This window comes from Gymnogyps californianus, unplaced genomic scaffold (assembly GCF_018139145.2).
Source record: "Gymnogyps californianus isolate 813 unplaced genomic scaffold, ASM1813914v2 HiC_scaffold_378, whole genome shotgun sequence".
In the NCBI taxonomy this organism is placed as follows: Eukaryota; Metazoa; Chordata; class Aves; order Accipitriformes; family Cathartidae; genus Gymnogyps; species Gymnogyps californianus.
In genome coordinates this window covers 902-6,628 of record NW_026114266.1, presented here as the reverse complement: position 1 = coordinate 6,628, position 5,727 = coordinate 902, and the positions used below count along the sequence as shown (strand labels likewise).

Sequence of the window (5,727 nt, the reverse complement as noted above, 5' to 3'; positions counted from 1 at the left end):
GAGAAAACTCTCAGCAAGAAGAACAACTCCCAGACCGGAGATGCTGTCAGGCAAGGAGATCCGCAAGGCCGCAACGGTGAGGCAGGGAGGCTCTACGGCAACCCCAGAAAAAGAGTCTAACGTGACGGCCCGTTACAAGAAGTGGCTGTCAAAACGAAGATGATGGATGCGCAAGCAGCCTGGCTTCAAGACCTAAGAAGTGAGGACGCAGGGAAGAAGCCCGGTCCATGAAAACGGATGGCTAGAGAACAGAGCTGCTGACACAGCCTAGAACAAGAGAGCAAAAGAGGACCAACCGGAAGCTGCCAAGAAACAAGACCGATCCACACTTTACATTTGTTACGCAAGAAAAGCGGCGCCCGATTGGCACTATGCCGATGAGTACGGCATTCGAGACCCTAGGATGGCACCCGAGGCGCATGCCGTGCTCCTTGAGCGAGAAGAGGACATCAAGACCTGAGGAAGGTCTAAGACACAGAAGACAGACTACACAAACAACACAGCAACACAGACACAGGCTGGAACTGCCCTGCCCGGCACACGCTAGCATCGTACCGAGAAGTAACCTGCTTCCTTTAGCTGCCCAAAAGGAACTGTTCCTGGACAGCCCTCTCCCCTACGCTAACTTCAAAACCCCTCCCTGCAGTTCCGACCTCGTCCCCTCCCCACGGGCCCGCTCCCATCCCTGCTCCCTCAACTTAGCTGTCAGAGGGCCAGGGTCTGAATCCATCCTCGACAAAAAAAGCCACACCCGTATCAGCTAACTGGGAGGTTCCTACAGTCACCATGTTCCTCTTCGTCATCTGCAATAAAAAAACCAAATAGTGCCAGCAGTAAGCATCACATCGATCAATGCCAGCCTCTTCCACAACACCCCCCTTCTCGAATGCGCCGTGGCATTCTGCTCACCTGCTCGTTCCAGAGTCGTACGCTGCAGCCATCATCGCTTGTGGCACCTAAGATACCGAGGAAAAAAAGCGTTACTGTTGCGCTTGGAGAAGTCACCGCCCCACGCTCCTCCTCGCTCCTACCCCAGCTCACCTCAACTGCACGTCCAATTCCAAAGGCAGCCCGCACGGTGCCTGAAAAACCAGAGAGAAACGTGTAACTGAGCTGCCATACAGTAGTGTGCTACTAGACGCCAACCTGGCCCACAACCGCCTCACCTTCTCAGACCGGTCACCGGCACACGGCTTCGCCCCTCTGAGGCTGCGTACGGCACCTGAAAAAAAAAAAAAAAGAAAAATGCACATGCTGAGATACTGCTGAAACCACAGCCTGGCCGCAGCAATTCTCTTACCCTCTCCTATACCTGGGCCGCTCGCCCGCCTGGCCTCCGTCGCTTTGGGCTGCACGTTGACGCTCAGGTACCACCTGTGAAACACAAACAATGATGCTTACAACTTCACCAACACTATGACACCTGAAAAATAACCGCTACTTCAGCCCACTAGACATTGCTCACCTTGCCGAGTCAGCTCCGGTGCGATATCTGCTTTGCTCATCGCTTCGCACCTTCCAAAAAAAAAACCCACCACAACAGACCACGCACCATAATGTAGTCATATAGCCACCAGTCCCACCTTCCCTCCAACACCACACGCCGACCTACCTTCTCACGCGCTCAACTCTCCTCCATCGCTCTTTGGTGCGTCTCTTGTCCCTCTGCATCTGAAAAAAAAAGATTATTTAACAAGTCACCAGATGCCGATCAGTAGCTTAACCATTCCACAGGTCTTGTTTCTATTTAGGAATACCATCTAGAGTCCAGCTACAGCTTGCCATTAAAAAAAAAAAAAAAAATCAAAAACCAGACCAAACTTCAAGCCCCACACATACCAGCCTTCACACCTTGAGATTCAATCTGCTTCCCTACTGCTGAACAGCCCCTCCCAGAAGGCTCCAATCGTCTCCATAAAACCTACTGAAATGACCGTCCACAGCCTGCCGACAGCTACTCCATCCGAGATGACTGTACAACCGTCGCCTAAATGGTCGAGGCATATCAACATATTAACCATAGCTCTTTTCGCTATTCCACCTACCCCTGACTCCACACCTCTGGCAGAGCAGCTCCGCACCAAACACGCACGGACCGACACTACGCAGAACGCTACAAACAATGCGATTCAAAGATGAGAGAAAACTCTCGGCAGAGAAGAATGACTCCCAGACAGGAGACTCTGTCGGGCACGAAGACCTACAGGGCGCAACAGCGAGGCGAGGAGACTCTACGGCAGCCCCAGAAAAGAGTTGAACATAACGGCCCGTTAAAAGAAGTTACTGGCAAAACAGAGATGACGGATGCGCGAGCAGCCTAGCTTCAAGACCTAAGAACGTGAGGACGCAGAGAAGTCGTCCCGGTCCGTGACATGGATGGCTAGAGAACAGAGCTGCTGACACAGCCCGGAACGATGCCGCAAAGAGAGGACCGACCGGAAGCTTCCAAAGACGATCCGCGCTTTAAGCTCGCAACGCAAGAAAAGAAGCACCCGATTGGCACTATGCCGATGAGTACGGGCATTCGAGACCCTAGGATGGCACCCGAGGCGCATGCTGCGCTCCTGAGCGCAAAAGCGATGAGACATCGAGATCCGAGGAAGGTCTCAGACACAGAAGACAGACTACACAAACACACCAACAGACACAGGCTGGAACTGCCCTGCCCGGCACACGCTGCATCGTACCGAGAAGTAACTGCTTCCTTTAGCTGCCCAAAGGGAACTGTTCCTGGACAGCCCTCTCCCCTACGCTAACTTCAAAACCCCTCCCTGCAGTTCCCAACCTCGTCCCTCCCCACGGGCCCGCTCCCCATCCCTGCTCCCTCAACTTAGCTGTCAGAGGGCCGGGGTCTGAATCCATCCTCGACAAAAACCACATCAGCAAACCAACATATTCCTCCAGTTGCCAGGCTCCTCTTCATCACCTGCAAAAAAAAAAACCCACCAGTGCCAGCAGTAAGCATCGTGTCGGTCGACACAGACCTCTTCCACAACGCCCTCCTCCTCAAAAGCAACGTGGCCTTCCGCTCACCTGCTCCGCAGGAATTCCAGTCTCGGACGCTGCGGCCGTCATCGCTTGCGCACCTAAGACACCAAAAGACAGAAAGCTACCGTTGCGCTTGTGAGAAGTCACCGGCCCCATGCTCCTCCTCGCCGCTACCCCAGCTCACCTCAAATGCTCATCCAATTCCAAAGGCAGCCCGCAGGGCACCTGCAAAACCAAAGAGAAACGCTTAACCGAGCGGCCATGTAACACTTTGCTATTAGACACCGACCCGGCCGACAACAGCCTCACCTTCTCGGACCGCTCGTCGGCATGCGGCTTTGCCCCTCCGAGCCTCTTGCGCATCTGAAAAAAACACCAAAGCAAAAGGCACATGCTGAGATACTGCACGAAACCACGGCCTGACCGCACCGATTCCCATCTCCCGCTCCTTTACCTCGGCCGCTCGCCGGCCCTGCCTCTGCTGTTTACAGGTTGCCACGTCGAGGCTCGGGTACCACCTGTGAAACACAAACAACAAGGGATGCTTCTAACTTCACCAACACTACGACACCTGAAAAATAACTGCTCCTTCAGCCCACTAGACAGGCTCACCTTGCCCGAGTCAGCTCCGGTGCCTATGTCCTGCTTCCCGCCTTCAAAATAAAAAACTCAAAACCTGTAAGCTAGTCATCTAGCCACCGGTCGCATCTTCCCTCCGACGACACTCACCGACCCACCTTCTCACGTCGCTCCGCTCACCTCTTCCGTCGCTCTCTGGGCGTATCTTGTCCCTCTGCATCTGAAAACAATTATTATTAAACAAGTCACCTGGATGCTGAATGATAGCTTAACCATTCCAGAGGTCTTGATGCCATTTAGGAATACCATCTGGCATCCAACAGCAGCCTGCCAATAAAAAAAAAATCTGGTCATTGCCCGGGTCTCTGCATAGCGCTACAGGAATACTCTCCTCGCCTGCTGCCTATCTGGCTCTTTGCTCTGAAATGGACTGTACGCTCTTTGCCTACAAAGTCTAGGCTTATCAACATGTTAGCCTTAGAATCTTGTTGTTACTCTTTTGCTGGCTACCACCGCTATGCCCCAGGCAGAGCGGCTCCAACCCAGACAAACGTGCAGAGACCAACGCTGCACACAAACAAGACAAATGGCACGACCCAGACATATAAAAAAGCTCTCAAAGCATGACTCTGGGACAAGAGACATCGTCGGGCGAGAAGACCAAGGGGCCCATGAGGAAGACTCTATGGCGGCCCGAGAAGAGTCGAGCACTGTGGCCCGTTACAAAAAGATACGGCTGCAACGGGGATGAGGCATGTGCAGGGAGCCTAAGAATGTAGGCATGCACCTAAGAACGTAGGGATGCAGGGAAGAAGTCCCAGAAAAGGTATCCGCGAAAACGGACCGCTCAAGATCAGAGCTGCTGACGCAGCCCGGAACGATGCCGCAAAGAGAGGACCGACCGGAAACTTGTCAGAAGCAAGACCTAGCCACGCTTTAAGCTTGTAACGCAAGAAAAGAAGCACCCGATTGGCACTATGCCGATGAGTACGGGCATTCGAGACCCGAGGGATGGCACCGAGGCGCATGCTGTGCTCCTCGAGCGCAAAGAGCAACGAGGACATCGAGACCCAAGAAAGGTCTAAGACACAGAAGACAGACTACACAAACACACCGAGACAGACACAGGCTGGAACTGCCCTGCCCGGCACACGCTAGCATCGTACCGAGAAGTAACCTGCTTCCTTTAGCTGCCCAAAGGGACTGTTCCTGGACAGCCCTCTCCCCTACGCTAACTTCAAAACCCCTCCCTGCAGTTCCCGACCTCGTCCCCTCCCACGGGCCCGCTCCCCATCCCTGCTCCCTCAACTTAGCTGTCAGAGGGCCAGGGGTCTGAATCCATCCTCGACAAAAAAGCCACACCCATATCAGCTAACTGGGAGGTTCCTACAGTCACCATGTTCCTCTTCGTCATCTGCAATAAAAAAACCAAATAGTGCCAGCAGTAAGCATCACATCGATCAATGCCGACCTCTACCACAACACCCCCTCCTCAAATGTCGCCGTGGCATTCCGCTCACCTGCTCGTTCCAGAGTCGTACGCTGCGGCCATCATCGCTTGTGGCACCTAAGATACCGAGAAAAAAAAGATTACTGTTGCGCTTGGGAGAAGTCACCGGCCCCGCGCTCCTCCTCGCTGCTACCCCAGCTCACCACAACTGCACGTCCAATTCCAAAGGCAGCCCGCACGGTGCCTGAAAACCAAAAGGTAAATGCTTAACCAAGCTGCCATATAATACTTCGCTATTAGACGCTGACCCGGCCCACAACGCCTCACCTTCTCAGACCGGTCACCGCACGCGGCTTCGCCCCTCTGAGGCTGCTTGCGGCACCTGAAAAAAAAAAAAAACCAAGAAAAATGCACATGCTGAGATACTGCCTGAAACCAAAGCCTGGCCACAGCAATTCCTCTTACCCTCTCCTATACCTGGGCCGCTCGCCGCCTGGCCTCCGTCGCTTTGGGCTGCCAGTTGAGGCTCAGGTACCACCTGTGAAACACAAACAAATGATGCTTACAACTTCACCAACACTATGACACCTGAAAAATAACCGCTACTTCAGCCCACTAGACATTGCTCACCTTGCCCGAGTCAGCTCCGGTGCCGACATCTTGTTTTGCTCATCGCTTCGCACCTTCAAAAAAAAAAAAAAAAACACAAC

General features: G+C 53.5%; 1 long non-coding RNA gene across 1 annotated transcript; it reads right to left on the bottom strand.

Annotated features, from left to right (window-relative positions):
- Positions 1 to 4,922: 4,922 nt before the first annotated feature.
- LOC127028627 (uncharacterized) lies at positions 4,923 to 5,263 on the bottom strand. The gene is made up of 3 exons (XR_007768029.1): positions 5,221 to 5,263; positions 5,088 to 5,134; positions 4,923 to 4,981 (listed from the first exon to the last, which is right to left on the bottom strand). It is a non-coding gene; the product is annotated as an uncharacterized LOC127028627 (long non-coding RNA).
- Between the last annotated feature and the right edge of the window lie 464 nt (positions 5,264 to 5,727).